This window comes from Notamacropus eugenii, chromosome 1, assembly GCF_028372415.1.
Source record: "Notamacropus eugenii isolate mMacEug1 chromosome 1, mMacEug1.pri_v2, whole genome shotgun sequence".
Taxonomy (NCBI): domain Eukaryota; kingdom Metazoa; phylum Chordata; class Mammalia; order Diprotodontia; family Macropodidae; genus Notamacropus; species Notamacropus eugenii.
Window position 1 is genome coordinate 586585639 of NC_092872.1, and position 16334 is coordinate 586601972.

The following is a 16334-nucleotide window of genomic DNA, read 5'->3' on the forward strand; positions in this document are numbered from 1 at the left end:
TTTTTCCTCCACCTCTCTAACTTGATTTTCAAAATTCTTTTTGAGCTCTTCCATGGCCTGAGCCCATTGGGTGGGCTGGGACACAGAAGCCTTGATTTCTGCGTCTTTGCCTGATGGTAAGCATTGTTCTTCCTCATCAGAAAGGAAGTGAGGAAATGTCTGTTCTCCAAGAAAGTAACCTTCTATAGTCTTATTTCTTTTCCCTTTTCTGGGCATTTTCTCAGCCAGTGACTTGACCTCTGAATATTCTCCTCACACCCACCACGCCTCCTGATCCTCCCAGCCAACATTTGGGGTCTGAGATTCAAATGCTGCTTCCCGCCTTAGGGCTTTTGGCGGGGGCAGGGCTGCTATTCAGTGTGAGATTAAGATCAGGTGGTCAGGTTGGGGCAGGACTGCCTCTCAGGCTCAGTTCCCTCAGGGAGTTTATGCACAGACCTTCCACAATGGATCCAGGCTCCTGCCCCCTTGGGGAGCCCCAGTCTGCAGCCACCTCTCAGCTTCTACCTCCCGGGGAGGCCCGAATCATGAGGGCATCCCACTCCCCTCTCAACCCTCCAAAGAGACTCTCTCACCAACCCCTGTCGCCTGTGGGTGGAGGGACTTGTGCGGCTGCTGGAGATCCCGTCCCTGAAGCCCGCTCGGATCTTTTCCTCTCGGTGCCACGGCCACGGCAGGGCTGCACTCAGCTCCCAGTCCTGGCGCCCAGTCCGCAGCCAGAAGGACCCCCCACGAGAGGTTTGCAGGTCTCTCCAGAACAGAAATCTCCCTCGCTCCAATGTTCCGTGGCCTCTGGGTGCAGAATTTGCCGTGAGTTACTCCCCTGTAGCCGTTCTATGGGTTGTGGGTTCGGAGCTATGTGTATGTGAGTCTTTCTACTCTGCCATCTTGGCTCCGCCCCCCATTCAGAATAAATCTTGTCAGACTAACCTCATTTCCACTTCCAGTCCCAGTCAGAGTTGTTTACAGAATTACAAAATGGTTGTTCCAGATACAGACTCACTGTGACTGGAGGCTACCTCCTTCATAACAAGCTTCCCAACCCAACCATGATTACCATCTATCTTCCACTGATCTAGAGAACCAAAATATCACACATTTAGAACTGGAAGAAACTTTAAAATCATCAAGTCCCATGTCTTCATTTTGCTAATGAGGACATAATAAAATGAGTACCTACCCCAATAGACTGACATTTCTTCATTCTATGGATAGTAAATTCCCATCTCCGGTTCTGCTAATTCCTATTATCCAGAACCACCATCTATAAGGGTACCAAACTCATTCCCCTTACTACCTCTTCCTGAATTCACATGTTGGTCCAGCCCAACTCTGCACTACTCATCTTTTCTGTTCAATAAACATAATTGAAAGACTTCTGTACATGGAGTGAAGAATATGGATTCCAATCCTGAGTTTTACATTAATTAGCTGTGTGCTGACAGATAAATCATTTAGCTTCTCAAGTCCTTAGTTTCCTCATCTGTAAAACAGGGATGAATGAGATTTGCATGACCTAGATCCCATAGTTGTGAGAAAAGAGATTTGTTACTATTAATGTTTCTAAGTATGAGAATTCGTATCCTCTTCTTCTCTCCCTTTCCACTGTGGGTTCTGGATCCTTGGTTCTATCATTAACATAGTTTCCATCCTCTTACAAGTCTTTCTTTCATACTCTTTCCATCTTCTTACACTCATAGTAACCTGTGTCTCTCTAGACAATATTATATATAAGAAAGAACTTTTTCTTTCTTACATCTGTGGATCTGTGATTTCATTGGTATATAGGGAAATCTCAGTGAGAAAACTCCTGCAATTAATACAAACTGGCACCTGCTCTTCCTGGGACACTGAAAGGGACTTGACCAGAGCAATGGTTCCAGGATGTGTCAGAAGAAGGATTTGAACCTATTTGGACGGCACAGTGGATAGAGTTCTAACCCTAGAGTCAGGAAGACCTGAGTTCAAATCTTGCCTAAGAAACTTACTATGTAACCTGGGCAAATCACTTAAGCTCTATCTCAGGTTGTCTGTAAAATGGGCACTGACCTCCTAGGGCTATTATAAAGATAAAACAAGATGATGTTTGTAAAGAACATTGCCAACCTTAAAGTGCTATGTAAGTACTAGCTATTATTAATATTATTATTCCTGACACTAAGCCTAGATCTCTATCTACTATGCCGTATTGCATCTAATAAGTAAGACTTTATTAAAAATTAAAAAACCTAGGGGAAGTCCTAAGCATAACAGGCAGATTCTAGAACATATGAGACAAAAATTACACAGGACAAAGAAGAATGACAAAATTATGTTTTGCACTGTTTGTATCCATTTTGATGAACCCGTGGATCCCTTGAAGTATAAGAAAGGACATTATCACAAGCATCTCTGTCCAAAGCTGAAACAAGTTTCCCCAGGAGAGAGTAGAAATCACTAGGGCTCTTTGAAAAGCAGATAGATGAACATACCTGAAGGATGCTGGAGAAGGAATTCCTGTCTTAGATATTGGTTGATGTGTATTTCCTCTAATTTACTTGTCAATTCAAGATTTTATGATTCTAATAGGAACTATAAAAACAGTGAATTTATTTTGTATGATTAGAAGAATGCATTGCCCCTACTAGACTAAGATTCTAAGTCTTAGATCTAATATTTAGATCAGACACTTCCCTGATCTTAGTGGAGAGCAAAGGTTGAAGTCCTGGAGGCAGGCGTTATTTTGCCCAAAGGGATACAATCTGAATCTCCAAAAAATTATCTGGTGTCTTCTTGAGGTTACATTCCATACTCTGCCAATCTAATAGTTCTCTTTTCCCTCCTTTAAGAAGAGTCAAAGCTCTTCCATGTTCAGTCAACTTAATATGTATCCAAGAAGCTATGAGACAATGGGCAGCTTACAGAATGTTTCCAGATCACTGGGCATCTCTTGTTTTTTTTTTTTTTTCACCAAATCTGAATCTGCTTATGCTATGTTCTTCTTCAGGTGTTCAGTCATGTCCAACTCTTCACGATACTGTGGACCATATTGTCCATGAGGTTTTCTAGGCAACTGCAGAAGTTTGCCACTTCCTTCTCCAGAGAAAGAATATTATTGTTAAGCCCTAAAGACAGTGCCTCATCTAAAGATTATATGAGAATGAAATTGTGGACTGACTTATGAAAGTGTTTTTTGAAGCCTCCTAATTAACTGTAGAGAAGAAAACTTTGAAATGACAGGAAAAAAATAGTAGCAGGATCAGTCAACCTCGAAACCAGAGCCAAGTCAAAGATGGGGAGGTAGAACCACAAATAATGGCAGACCTTGTGAATAACATGCCAAACCAAACCATCACGTTTGCAGAATGGAAGGGACTAGCCTACTGCATTTGTAGCCATGCTCACAAATGCAAGGAAGGGTGCTATGAGAAACCTCATCTAACATGAATGACAAGCATATACAAAGTAGGATGGATTACCATCTGAACTATTCCCATAGCCCCAATTAAGTTATTCCATTGCTGTGCTGCTGTGAATTCATTTGCACTCCATTACAGCCTCTATGGGAGCTGCTTCTTATCTGGTAAACACAGAACAAAACTGTGAAGAAAAAAGCTAGCGCTGAAGACAAACACAAAAATGAAAGGTACCTTGCCACCACCTGGCCTGTTTTTTCAGTAACCCACTCAACAGTGCCTTAGTCGCTGATAAAAGCTTCATGCTTCTCTTTCATAAATGGGTAAATATTCAATAATAATACAGTGTTATAACCTATTTGGTTACATTGAAAGACCCTTATATGGCTAATATAGACATTTTGTATAAGTGATGAGTTTAAGCTCTTGTGGACACTAAAGTTAATTTTTCTCAATCATGATAAAATAATGAAGTCTCTTTTCAAAGACACAGGAGAAGTCAGGCTCCATCACAAAAGTGATTATTTCTAGTTATATTCAAGATGAAGAAGTAGAAGTGAAACTCCAGGAGACAAAGATGAGAAGAGCAATTGGCCCAACCCAAGTATACAAAGAGAAGTCAATTTTGGTGAGGACATGATTGTCACTGAAAAATTCATTTTCAAAAAATCTGAAAGAACAGAAGACATAAAATGCTTATGTAAGGTGTTGTCCCATTAAGGTTCTAACCTTTCAAATGAAGCCATTTGTTGCTATATAATGTCTGCTCAGAATTTGGAGTCACAGTAATTATGACTCAGATTTCTAGAAGAGCTGTTGTTCATTTTGAATGTAAGGCTGGATTTATAGTTTTGGTATATTGGAGGAAATCTGGACCCTAAAACTCTTTTATAATGATGGGAATGTTCACAGAAAGGACTTTAAAATATGAAAGATGAGAGACAGGGGGGTAGGGAGAGAGAGAAAGAGAAAGAGAGAGATAGAGAGAGACAGAAGGAGAGAGAGAAAGAAAGAGACAGAGAGGGAGACAGAGAGAGAGAGAATTGAAAGGACAGATTTCTGATCTGTATCAGCTACGTTTGAAGTTAGGAGTGATAGATATACAGTTGTTTTTAGGGGATAATTTCAGCTGAGCAGAGGAACACGAAAGCAGGGAATTAGAGATGTTACCCAGTAGATTAACTATGTGGCTGAGATGAGGTACCCACTGAAGTGCTTTCTCAAGGTAAATGTGGATCAACTCAGCTTACCATTAGGAAGAAAGGAATGAAGGAAATAATTACACCACTTACTATGTGCTAGGCACTATATTAAGTGGTCTAAAAATATTGTCTCATTTGATCCTTACAGTAATCCTTGGGGATGGATACTCTTAGGGTCTCCATTTTAGAGTTGAGTAGCTGGAGGGATTACATACATATACATATACATATACATATATATATATATATATATATATATGTAGAGAGAGACAGACAGACAGAGAGACAGAGAGAGGGAGGGAGAGAGACAACAGGGTGAATTGAATAGGAAGGGATGATATATAAAAAAATAAAATTAAGGCATGAGAGAGGAATATATTGAGAGGAGAAAGGGAGAAATGTAATGGGGCTAATTATCTCTCATAAGAGAGGCACGAAAAAGCTTTTTCAATGGAGGGGGAAAGGGGGGAGGTGAGAGGGAAAAAGTGAAGTTCACTCTCATCACATTTGGCTTAAGGACGGAATAACATGCACACTCAATTTGGAATGAAAATCTATGTTACACCACAAGAAAGTAGTGGAGAAGGGGTTTGTGGGGTTTGTGGGGGGATGATAGAAGGAAGAGCAAATGGGTGGAGAGAGTAATTAGAAGTAAACACTTTTGGGGAGGGACAAGGTCAAAAGAAAGAATAGAATAAATGGGGGGCAGGGCAGGAGGGAGAGAAATATAGTTAGTCTTTCACAACATAACTACTATGGAAGTCTTTTGTACAACTATACATGTATAGCCTATATTGAATTGTTTGCCTTCTCAGTGGGAATGGGGGGGGGATGGAGGAAAGGAGAGAAGTTGGAACTCAGTTTAGGAACGAATGTTGAGAATTGTTTTTACATGCACCTGGGAGATAAGAAATTCAGGCAATGGGATGTAGAAATCTATCTTGCCCTACAAGATAAGAAATTCAGGCAATGGGATGTAGAAATCTATCTTGCCCTACAAGAAAAGAGAGAAGATGTGGATAAGGGAAGGGAGGGGTGTGATAGAAGGGAGGGCAGATTGGGGGAAGGGGTAATCAGAACGCACTGTGTCTTAGGGTGGGGTGAGGGGAGAGTTGGAGAGAAAATTTTGAACTCAAAATCTTGTGGAAATGAATGTTGGAAACTAAAAATAAATAAACAAATTTTAAAAAACAACCATTAAAAATTTTAAAAGTTAAATTAAAAAAACAGAAGTAATGAAAACAGGAAATACCTACAACAGGATTACCTGGGGACCTTGAGAAAATTTCACTGCCACTAAATGTTGGCTGCATTTTCTTTTTATGCTCCTGGTAATTTAGACATGCTACCATAATAGCAGGTTGGCAAGAGTTTATCAAAGTAAATGTCCACATATCCATGAGAGGAATGGATTACCATGGGAAATTGTACAATTATTATCATTGTTTCATCAATTCCAACCTCCTTAAATTGAGGGAGATAGGCAGATATATAGATATATAGATATATCTATATATCTATATCTATCTATACGTATATTATATATATATGCAATAACCTTATACAAACATTGCAGGACTGAACACAAAAGATAAAGTCTTTTTCTTTGATTTGACCAAATGACATCCCAAAAAATGTGCAAGTGAAATATGTTCCCAACTAGATCAATATTTCATAGACTGAATTTGGAATCAGGGGACCAAAATTCTTGTCCTAGCTTTGTAATTAACTAGCTGTATGACCTTCGGCAAGGTACATAGCCTCTCTGAAACTCACTCTTTTTAAGCAGTAAAGAAACATAGAAACTATGATAGCAGATGGCCAAGTAGGGAAGGGAATGGAATAAGCAATTATATTGTGCCTACTTTGTGCCAGACACTGTGCTAAGCACAATATTTAAAAATATATTTTATTTGATCCTCACGATAATCCTGCAAGGAAGATGCAGTTATTATCCCCATTTACAGTTGAGGAAACTGAGGCAAAGAGAGTTAAAGTGACTTTTACAAGATCACACAGCTAGTAAATGCCTGCAGTTCAAATTTGAACCTGACTCCAGTTTCGATTTTCTGACTACTGCACCACTTTGTCATTTGAATGAATGAATCTGTCATTTGAGGAACAGCCTTGTGAAGATCAGAATAGTTCATCACCATAATGTCAGCCACCAAGTGATACATGTTCTTGGATCTGACAAATCCAATGATGCAAATTCCCCAAAGAGCTCACAACTCCAAGTGGTTATCACACTTCCTCAGTTTCAGGAGTAGAGCCCCAGAGATGAGGACAGAGGGTATTAAAATATTCTTCTCAGAATCTACTTCTTAAACTGAAGAGGAAAAAATTAAATCACACAAACAAAAAGATGGTAGACCAAACCTTTTTTTTTTTTTCACTTTCTAATACGGAAAGGAAAGGAAAGGAAAGGAAAGGAAAGGAAAGGAAAGGAAAGGAAAGGAAAGGAAAGGAAAGGAAAGGAAAGGAAAGGAAAGGAAAGGAAAGGAAAGGAAAGGAAAGGAAAGGAAAGGAAAGGGAAAAAGAAAAAGAATTATGCACCAGAGTTTGATAAACTGAATCCTCAGGAAGCCCAACGAGATAATAACCTTATGGATTAACAATAAAGAATGCTCATTTTTAATTTTCTCATTCAGGACCCCTTGTGGGGTCCAACCTGGGAGCAGGCAGAGGAGGTTTTTCAATTCAACCTTAAGGAGGAATAACCAACATCAAAAGAGGAGGAATCAGAAAGTGAGGGACTGGTGAATACACACACACAAACATATAAATACATATATACATGTACATGCATATACACATACATTGTTACATATTACCTATACATGATGAATATATGTGTGATATATATTACATCTTTATAAAATATATGTATGTGTATACTTGTGTTTTAAAGACTAAAATCACCAAAAATTATAAAAGGAAGAAAATAGCATTAAAAATCTAGACTTTAAACAACTAAATTAAGACAGAAAGGATAAATACTAAAATATCATAGATTATATATTTCTCTAAATAAATATTACAAGGCAATGGAACCAATGCCTAATGAAACACAGGACCCTTTGGAATCTCAAGAGAACATGGAATGGACACAATGTCACACAATGATTCAAAAGAGAAATAATCAAAACATAAGAGAAAAAGTTAGATGAGAACAACTGTTAGAACTTATAGCCTACAAGGCAAAAACAATTAGCAGAGTAGAAAAAGTTGGCTCCGTAGTGATGAGACTCTCTAAAGAAGAAAAGAAGAGAGTAACAGATTTGGAATACAAATAAAAGCAAAGGACAAATGGGGAAAAGAGGAACAAAGGAAAATAACACTAAAAGCAAAAAGGATTTATATGCAAGCAAAATTCTTTGATCTAGAAGAGAGAATGTTCAGAGGCAACTTAAGGATCACAAGTCTCCCAGAAGAACATGAAAAATAAGAGAAAGAGACAAAACAAAAACGCTGAACATCACAAAGTAGAAAGGGAATTCAGAAAGGATAAAGAGAAAAAAACCACCAAGCTAGATACCATAGGGAGCAGCTGCAATGGGGAAAGGATAATAGTAGAGAAAATAACATGAGACAAAAGCCAAAAAGAAGAGTCATCAGTTAAACTTATTGATGAGTAAACAGAATTTCACAAAGTAGGAATAGCAATCAAGGAGAACTAGACACCATGACCTTGAGTTTATACCACATGGGGATCAGCGAATGAACTGAGGATATTTAGCCTAAAGAAAAGAAAAGTTACAGAGGCATGATTTTTTTTTCTTTGAATTATTTGATGGGAGCGAGGGGGTAGATTTCACATGGACAATGAATCAGACTTGTTACATTTGTCTACTAAGGCTGAGTTAAGAGTAATAGGCAGAAATTACAAAGAGAGATATTGAAAAAAGTTTAGAAAAATACTTTCTAATAATTAGCATTATCCTAAAGGGAAGCTAGGTGGTGCAGTGGATAGAGTGCTAGACCTGGAGTCAGGAAGATTTACCTTTCTGACCTGAGACACTAGTTGTGTGACCCTGGGCAAGGCACTTAACCCTGTTTGCCTCAGTTTCCTCATCTGTAAAGAAGGAAGTAGCAAAGCACTTCAATTTTTTTTGCCATTTTTTCCCCAAATGTTGTCACTAAAAGTCAAACATGGAAACCGCTCCAGTATCTTTGCCAAGAAAACCCCAGATGAGGTCACAAAGATTTGAACACGACTGAAACAACAAGATAACAATAAAAAAGGTAATGAGCTCCAAGGAAGTCATGAGTTTTCTCTTAAAAGAGAACACTTCTCTTAGACGTATTTAAACAAAGACCTGTCAGAATTATTGTAGAGAGTATGGGTTGGACTCAGTGACTTTTGACAGTCCTACCAACTCTGAGGTTCCATGAGTCAATCAGTGTACCCAAACCCAAACTAGTAAGACAGGTTTCAGAGGATACAATGCATTCTCATTTTATACTGCTTGCAATGGGTTTGAGGAAACACACCACTATGAAAGTAATTGTAGTCTATATATGCCACCATTCGTTGCCAAGAATGAATTCAATAAACAAATTCAAGTACATACTATGAAAAAAATTTACTGTTTTCAACTCCTAGGATATGAAGGCAAAAATGAAAGAATCCCTGCTTTCAAGGAGTATTTTGCCAGGAGGTCATAATATGTAAAGAAGTAAATATACGTCAATACTCCAAAGGACCTGTCATGTCATGAATGGGGTTTCAGCAATGTACATTGCAACCCACTCATATCTGCATACTCCCGTTCATGTCCTCTCAAAAATTAAATACAGAGTCCCCTCTCCAAGTACTGGGGCTAGTTCTTGAGTTCTGACATCAAGAAGATAGTTGAAACACGGCTGGCCTATTTTCTGAAATACAAAATATATACAAAGCACTCTAAAATAATGTCAAGGGGGTCAGAGTATGAATAAATGGGGTATCAGGAAAGGCCTTGGATGGAAGTTGACACCTGACCTGAAATGAGCAAGCCAGAAATATTACTAGACAGGGGCAAGTAGGGAAGATAACAAAGAAATAGAGAAATTCTACAAAGAACTCGATAGACGTTTCCAAACCAAGCCAAGATATAATTCAGTATTGGGTTATTTCAGTATGAATATGGGCACAAAAAAATTTCAATGTAAGAAGGATGTGTGATTTGTTCAGTTGCTATGAGAACTCCTTCCGTCTATATAGAATGCTGTCAAGCTACATATATCCAAATGTGTGTGTGTGTGTGTGTGTGTGTGTATATACACACACATGTGTAGGTAAATGCATATATATACACACATGCATATATGTATGTGTATACACACACAAGAGCCAAAGCAGATACATCCCATATAGTTGCTTGAGGCAAAGCAAGGTTTGCTGACTTTCCTATCACAGCTAGTAACAACTAACACAGCTATGAAACTTCAAAATTTGCAAAACATTTTACAAATATTAACTCACTTTATCCTCACTACAAATCTGGGAAGAAAACTATTCTTATCATCTCCATTTTACAGATGAGAAAACTGAAGCAGACAGAAATTAAGTGACTTCCTCAGGATTATATAGATAACTAAGAGTTTAAGGCTTGATTTGAACTCAGACCTCCTTGACTTTAAGCACAGGTACTATATCTTCTTTACCATCTAGAATCTGAATCCATAACTTCCTTCTTCTGCACCACATGTTCTATCCACTTGCCACATGTCCATTAGAAAAGGTGGCAAAAGACTATGCTGGAAAATATGGTTTGAGATCAAGAAATGAAAAGGGCCAAAGGAAAGAAGCTTGATGCCTGTACATCTTAAGTGTTTGCACTGAGCAGGTATTTCCCAAATTGCAAAGAAAAAGGATCACCCCAAAGAATTCTGAAAAAACGCCCCCACATACTTGCAGGAGTAAGGGACCTGTGGGTATAAAACATGGAATATTTTTCAGATTTTTCTTGATGTATTCGTTGTTTTTCCTTATTTCTTTTTAATTTTTTTTCAATAACAATAGTAATTTTTGTGATATTTTATAATATGGAATATTATGTAATATGGAATATGCCTCCCTGGGGAGAGGAAATAGAAGTTTAAGTTATGCAAAAACCAATATCAATATTTTTTTAAAAGAAGGTGCTACACATGGGAAGCACAGAATGGCAACATATAAATAAAATTGATTATATCTTTAAACAACAAGAAACAATCAATTAGAGAAAGGTCAAATCAATTCAAAATTAAAGAAAAATGAGCAAGAGCATATAAGTACAATTATAGGATTTGCAACTCTATCTGTTAAACGTATTTTTTAAAAATTTATCTTTAATTTATGGAATAAAACAAGCATTTCTAAAACATAGTATAATTTTTAAAAAGATGATTGCACATGAAACTGTAAATCTACTACGTATAACTTGCTATTTCTTTCAAATATATAACAGTTATCATGTAAATTTCTTTTTTATTTCTTTTTATTCTCTTCCCTCTCCACACTAGAGATGGCCACCCTTAGACACAAATAGATATGTAGTGGTGTGTGTATGTGAACACATATGTATGTATTTATATGTATATATGTAAAATTATTCTACATATACTTCTATTTAGCATTCTTTCTCTGGCTGTAGATAACACTTTTCTTCATATGTCCTTTATAGCTAACTTGGGTATTTATAATAGTCAAAATTAGTAATTCACTCAAAATCATTCTTAAAACAATATGGCTGTTATTGTTCCTTTCATTCTTCATCATTTTATGCAAGTTCTTTCCATGTTTTTCTACGATCATTGAGCTCTTCATGTCTTATAGCACAATCGTATTCCATCACAGTCATAACCACAACTTCTTCAGCCATTCCCCAATTGATGGGCATCTCTCTAATTTCCAGGTCTTTGCCACCCCGAAAGAGAGCTGCTATAAATATTTTAAAAGATATAAGTTCTTTACTTTTTCCATAATTATCTTTGGAAATAAACCTAGTAGTGGTATTATTGGGTCAAAGGGTATACGTGGCTTAGTAATTTTTTGGGTATAATTCCAGATTGCACTACAGGATGATTGGATCAGTTCACAATTGGTGTCCCAATTTTTCCACACTCCCTCCAACATTTTTCACTTTTCTCCTTCAATCATTTTAGCCAATCTGGTAAGTGTAAAATGATATCTCTGGGTTGTTTTAATTTGCATCTCTCTAATCAATAATGATTTACAGCAATTTTTCATATGACTATAAATTGTTTTGATTTCTCCATTGAAAAACTGCCAGTTCATATCCTCTGACCATTTATCAATTGGGGAATGACTCATATTCTTATAGATTTAACAAAGGTCTTTTTAGATGTTAGATATGAGACCTTTATCTGAGAAACTATCTATGTTTTTTTCAATTTTTTGCTTCTGATCTGGACTACATTTGTTTTATTTATATAAAACCTTTTTTTTTTTCAATTTAAAGTAATTGAAATTATCCATTTTACATCTAATTTTGTTCTCTCTTGTTTTTCCATAAATTGTTCACCTATCCATAAGTCTGATAATTAATATGTTCCATATTCTTAAGATTTTCTTGTAATATCTCTTTTTATATCTAAGTCATGTATTCTTTTGACCTTATCTTAGTAAACAGTGTATTGGTCTATACCCAGTTTCTGCCATACTGCTTTACAGTTTTCTCTACAATTTTTACCAAATAATGAATTCTTATCCCAAAAGCTTAAGTCTTCACATGTGTCAAATACAAGGTTATTGTGTCTATTTACTGCACAAATTGTATGTTTATTTCATAGGTCTACCTTTGTATTTCTTAGCCAATATCAAATAGTTTTGATAATTGCTGCCTCATATTTAAGTTTAAGATCTGACCCTGCTAAACCTCCTTCCTTTACTTTTTTCCCCATTATTTCCTTTGATATTCTAGATATTTTGTTCTTTCAAATGAATTTTGTTGTTATTTTTTCATTCAATAAAATAATTTTTGGTAATTTCATTGGGATGGTGTTGAATATACAAATTACTTTGGGTAAATACATATATGTATTTCTTAAATTCAAAATTAGGAAATGAAAACAAGTAAAGACAGCAGGGGACTCAATAACTTTTTCTTTGACATATTTAACAGATGAAAATCATCATAATGAAGCCAAATGAGTGCAGAAAAGCCGTGATCAACAAATAATCTTTTTGCTATGTAATATATATATATATACAATATTTATTTATATGTATACACACACTCACATATATATATATTTGTAGTCATGGGCTGCTTTGGAATATAATTTTATTTTTCATATTATTATGAGAATGAAAAAATAATTTTAACATAATAACTTCCTGAAGCAATGAAAAGATTTTGAGGGGAAAACAGGGTAGGATATAAAAATCTAACTATACCAGATTATCCTGAGAGCATTTTTAGATGATAAAAAGAGTTCACAGAACATAGGATCATAGATTAAGAGATGGAAGAGACCTCAGTGAATTTTTAGTCCAACTGCCTCATTTTAAATATAAGGAAATTAAGGCCACTGAAAATCTTCACTTACCATAAACCTCATAAATTCTCTCTTAAAGTAAAATAGAAAATCAAAACAAATCGAGTTAATCATTCAATAAGCATTTAATAAGCACCTATTATGCAATAAACATTATGCTGGGCATACACAAAAAGGCAAAAGATAGGCCTTGATCTCAAGGATCTCAAAATCTAATGGTAGAGACAACATTCAAACTATCTACAAATAAGATATATACAGGATAAATTGGAGATAATCACCAGACGGAAGGCACTAGCATTGAGGGTTATTAGGAAAGGTTTTCTATAGAAGATGAAATCTTAGCTGTGACTTGAAGGAAACCAGGAGGCAGAGACAAGACAGCGAATTTCAGGCTTGAGAGATAGCCAGTGAAAATGCCAGCAGTCAGGAGATGGCTGTCTTGTTTGAGGAACAAACTGCATGGAGAGCAATACCACTTGATCACAGGCTATGCTGAGGTAAATAAGGTACAGCTGGAAGAGGGAGAGGGCAGTCAGATTCTGAAACGCTTTTGAATAAGTCTGTTGTGTTAAATGGAGTAGCTGCGGGGCACAGGGGATGGATGGAGTGTTCGAGTCAGGAAAACCTGAGTTAAAACCTAGCCTCAGACACTTACTGGCTGTGTGACCCTGAGCAATTTACTTAACCCTCTTTGCCTCAGTTTCCTCATCTAGAAAAGGACATGGCAAACTACTCCAATGTCTTTGCTAAGAAAACACCAAATGGGGTCATGAAGAGTCAGACACCACAGAACAACAACAACCACAAAATGTGTTAAATCATTTTGAAAAGATGAGTTTACTGAAGAATTTTGAAAATTCATTTATTTGTTAAATTAAATGAGTTTAACCTGCAGACCAACTATTCCAAAACAGAGGATTTTTTTTTAAAACCCAGCAATTGCTATAATAGTTGAGAATGAATATCCTAATGAAGTATACAATAATTGATAGAAAGTGCAAAAACATTAAAATGCTTGCACATCACAATATATGTGAGACCTCCTGCCACAGTAAGTATGAGGAGAAAACGGGGAATCGTAAGCAATGGCCAAACAATAAGCATCAAAACATACCATGGCAAAAGAAACAAGAGGACTGTTAAAACTCTGATCAAGTACTAGGAGATTAAACCAAAATCAAGCTAGTTATCACTGGAAAAATGGAACCATGTATTACTTAAGTAAAGGCAACAAGAATACAGCTAGCAGAAGCAAATCTAGAAAACAAAAAATATATCGGAAACCCTAGATTCTTTAATCAGCAATTGAAAGCAGAAGTAAAAAAGTTAAAAAGATATATGAAGCCAACAAAATAAATAATTTAACAGAATTTTTTAAAATGACCACAGAAGCTTAAAAGGAAAGAAATTAAAAGAAAGGAAACCTCTAAAAAGAGAGGATGTGGAAAATGACCGGTTAAGTATATGGTTGCCAGAAGGCCAACACAACAGAACATCAAGTTAGATAAAACAAGAAGCAGAAAGCTTACATTGATAATATAATGAATGAGAGAATAGTTCCTTCAAGGGAGGTGACTGAGCCTCTAGCCTCTCTGTCAAATTGGAAAGCATCCAGGCAGGATAAAAATCCATGATCATTGGCTCAAACATTTTCCAGTAGTGTATGAATTACTGCACTTTACTAACTTCCCCTCTGATGGTGGCCTGATCTCATCTCTCTTAGCAGCAGATTGAACATATTTACTAATAAAAGAGGAACAGAGCAGTGATCTCTCTAAATATAGGCCATTTTTCTGTTTTTGTACTTTATATATGTACAGTATTCATAGTTCATATTAAAGATTGTGATGGGAATTCAAAGAGAGGTCATCATTAGCAGAAATAAAGACTGGTTGTTCTTAAGGAGCCCAGATTTACTTATTAATCCTGTCTACATCCAGAGAAAGAACTGATAAAAAGAAATTTATAGAGAGTGGTTTTACACATATACGCACACAAGAACACACACACACAGAAACTCACACACATTTGTGTCTAATGGTAGCCATCTCTAAGGCAGGGAGTGGGAAAAAAAAGAAAGCTAAAGGAGTAGCAAGTTGTATAATAGATTTGCAACTTCATGTGCAACCATCTTTTTCTATTCTGCTATGTCATGGAAATGCTTATTTTATTTCATACATTCAGAATGAAAGAACACAAGTAAAGAAAACAAATGAAAGTTTAAAAAATTGATCATACAAAGCAAATGAAACTGGGTAACATATCTCCCTGGGCTATAAAATTGAAGACCTACCAAGTACCTAGCAAGACATGACCTGTTCGTTAGAATTACAAATCAGGGTCTTTTTCTCATGGACTGACACAGCAAGTTCAGAGCCCCCAGGACATTATAGAACAGGAATTTTGACATCAGTGACATCCACACTGAAAAAATAAAATGAGTGAAAAACTCTCTATTCTCTAGGCAGCTGAACATGCAGTTGTCCAGTTCTCTCCCTCAGGATAGATGAAGTAGAGGAATAATTAGTAAGATCTATAAATGAATGGTAGGAGATGGACTAGATAGCACTTATTCCATGCTTTCAGGAAGCCCAAACTGTTTTCTTGGACACAGCCCCAAATGCACACATACATACATACATACATACATACATACATACATACATACATACATACACATGCATATCACATGTCCGTATCTTTAACACCACCAATATTATACTGGTTCTGGTCTAAGGCAGAATGCTAGGGCATCAAAAACTTGGAAGAATCAAAATTTCAGATAACCCAAAGGTCAATGATCATAGGTGCAGATAGGTTGCAGCATGTTACTAACTACAACTTGTCCACAGAGTCCAGAAAGGACAGGAAAGAGAAATGGGCTAGTCAGGAAACAAGATTAAGAGATAATGAATGGTACAAGCTTTAACTAGGTTCATAACTTGCAAGGAAATAAGAAAATAAAAAGAGCCCCAGAAAGTTGTATAGAAAAATAATGAATAATTTTGGAAAATCACAGACACAAATGCAAGTACTTTTTACTACAGTTATTGTTCCCTTTTTAATTCTCCAGCACAAGAGCACATAATAGGTACTTGATAAATAATTGATTGATCAGTTCAAGGAATACTCACACTGAGGAAATTACAAATCCATCAAAATATGAGTATCTGTTCTAACTATTTCACGAACTCCAATAAAATAATTGCTAAGTGATTGATGATCCATCACCATAAAAATTTTAAAA